The sequence below is a fragment of the Montipora capricornis genome, chromosome 11, assembly GCF_036669925.1.
Source record: "Montipora capricornis isolate CH-2021 chromosome 11, ASM3666992v2, whole genome shotgun sequence".
NCBI lineage: Eukaryota > Metazoa > Cnidaria > Anthozoa > Scleractinia > Acroporidae > Montipora > Montipora capricornis.
This window is the reverse complement of record NC_090893.1, coordinates 11477878-11480501: the sequence shown is the minus strand read 5'-3', so window position 1 is coordinate 11480501 and position 2624 is coordinate 11477878. Positions and strand designations below refer to the sequence as shown.

Here is a 2624-nt window from a genome sequence, read left to right as displayed (position 1 = left end):
CCTCTATGATTATTATGTTACGATAAAGCAAGGGTGTTATGCATTGGGGTACAATGTTATCAATAAATCCTATTCATGATCAAAGGTGATATTTCCGTGCCAGTGAAGCTTCAAAGCTCTTGTGAATGAATAAGAGGTATTCTTTCAAAATGCCAAGGGAATTTAGTTGTTTGTAAGGATCAAATAGTTGATTATAAACTGTTGAAAAATAAAAAGGCTCAACGATTTCTGTTATCTTGTCATCTCATATTTGACCCAGAGATTTCCGCATTGGTTTGCGAAAGGCGTCATTTTGTGCTAGAATTCTCTAGCAAGTTCAACTAACAGCTTGACTGAGAATACTTCAGTTGCACCTACTACATTGTCCAATATCGTCATTAGTATCATGAACAAAAATAGTAGCGCCTCTGATACAACAGAATTATAAGAATACTGATTGCTTCATTGTTTCCGTCAAATCCTGAAAACCTCTGAATAGGAAAAATTGAAAGCACTTCAACGGACCTCCTTTCTTAGTGTTGTGCTCTTAATTACGAAACGAAGTGGTAGTGCATTGGAAACTCGCGGTACGGGAATCCATTGAAAATAAAAGCCAAGCATGCACTGGCTGCAGTGATATCTTCTAGTTTTACCAGCAGCCGCTGCTCAAGCGTTGTAAGAATGAATCGAAGCTATCCTAGTGATTAGGTTCTTCAGATTTTGAACTCGAGCCTCCCTTTTGTTGCAACTGAACTGAGCAGTCAATAACATTTACCGAAAGTACCTTAAATTAGGGACACCCAACGAGAATATAATCAGAACCATTTAAACATAGCATTGTTAAACGTATTTTCGTATTTAAACGATAGATATAGGCATGTTTTTATCCCCTAAAAATTTTTCATCTGTTCGGAGTCTAGTGATCCGAAAATTATAGGGATCCGTTAAAAATGGGCAATTATACCATGATTTAGATGTTCGAAAATCCTAGGACAGGCAGGCAAGCAAGGAATTTAAAAAAAAAAAAATGTTCCGAATTTCTAGATCTCAAATCGGCTTCCGAACAGATATTTTCGGCCGAAAATTGACGTTGGGTGCCCCTGTTAAATACATGCTGGTTTTAATATGGCCTTATGAAGTGAATTCTGACGTTTTAGCATAAATATTGAACCACTTATATAGCAATGCAAAAAATTAGGCGTTTTCTTGAGACGATATCTCAAACAAGAATGGACCCGAGGAAATCATCTCTAAGACAGCCTTACTTTGAAATCTTGAACTAGAAGATAAGTTTCATTATCTTTTCAGTTATTCAGTTTAACAAAGAATCTTGGATCAGCATTCCTTTCCCGGCACAAGGGAATAAGAAAGAAGAAGGAGAACTTGCCTTCAAACTCCTGGTTAACTTTCCAAGGTTTAACTATCCTCTTTGTTTCTATTAGCTAAGTCAAATTTCCTTACCTGCGAAATCCTTTTTTATCGTGCCGTGTAGAGTGGACAAACTATCTCATTGTAGATCAGAGAACCCCACGACGACAAAATACAATTGAGTTTGTTTACAATGCAAAAGTATTCTTTGAGACTCAACCAATATTTGTTCATGCATGGATGAGTCACAAAGTTCTATAGAGGTAAATAGAGGCTGTATTGGCTCAGTTAGAATTCACAAACAACAAGATCTGTGGTGATAAGTTTATTCGCTGTCTTTAGTATACTTGATAATGTCAGAAAAATTCAAAGAGATATTTCGTTTTCAAGGAAACTGCTCAGGCTGAAGAAAAGAAGTTAAAGTAAGCCCACAGGCATCAAATAACATCACGCGCTCGCACTTGAACCTATAAATAATGTCTGGAAAAAAATCAAAGAGATTTTTCAAAAAAAAAAAAACGTTAAAGGCAGCCTACAGGCATCAAATAACATCACGCGCTCGAACTTGTTGGAATCTTAAACCTAAAGATTAAATTTGCATTTTATTTTTAGGCACACAAAGTGCTTGTTAAAAAGTTCTGCTGCAATCACTTTGTTCCATGACAGAATTATTACCGGCGATTTAAACAACTGCAGACGTCTTCAACAATATGTAATGACACTTGACCTTTCTTTCTTTCCTTGTTTCTTTTTTGTCAGTTTTGCATTGAACTGGCCCACTTTTAAGAAATTGCCCCAAACATTTTTCGGGATCCAAACTATAATTCTACCGTTCTTAATTTTCACTCAAGGATTTGTGCCACCCGACATAGGGTCTGTTCGCTTCCATACTAAGAACACAAGCGTAAAATGATTTATCTTTGCTTTGAATCGGATGACTCAAAATGCAAAAATTAGGAAGTAAGACACAACAATAAAATGCCTTGAGTCAAAATCAGGGACAATGGAGTATTTGGCAGAGAAAACGTGTCTCGAGGGACTGCCAAACGATGTGTTCGCAAGATTTTGAAGATCCACGCTACCGACGCTACAGCTATCTCCCAACTGAGTAAAAAACAGTATTCATTTTGAAAGTTTTTGAAATCGGGAACTTCGGCACAGGTCCTTTAATTTAATCAGTCACACAAAAATAAATGGTTCGAAAAGCTCGTGGTATGCGTATTAAGTGGTTTTCACGTTTGTAATTGCATTTCAGTTCAGTTTCAGTTTATTCCTGT

General features: G+C 36.7%; 1 protein-coding gene across 4 annotated transcripts in view; it reads right to left on the bottom strand.

Moving 5' to 3' along the window:
- The window catches only part of LOC138022959 (transient receptor potential cation channel subfamily A member 1-like), a 57222-nt gene extending 55695 nt beyond the window's left edge, over nt 1–1527 (bottom strand). The window contains exon 1 of one of the 4 annotated variants that reach the window (XM_068869982.1): nt 1441–1527. The gene's annotated coding sequence lies outside the window, so the exon portion shown is untranslated. The remainder of the gene's footprint in view (nt 1–1440) is intronic. The other 3 variants (XM_068869983.1, XM_068869984.1, XM_068869985.1) reach the window with 3 other exon arrangements.
- Nucleotides 1528–2624: the final 1097 nt, after the last annotated feature.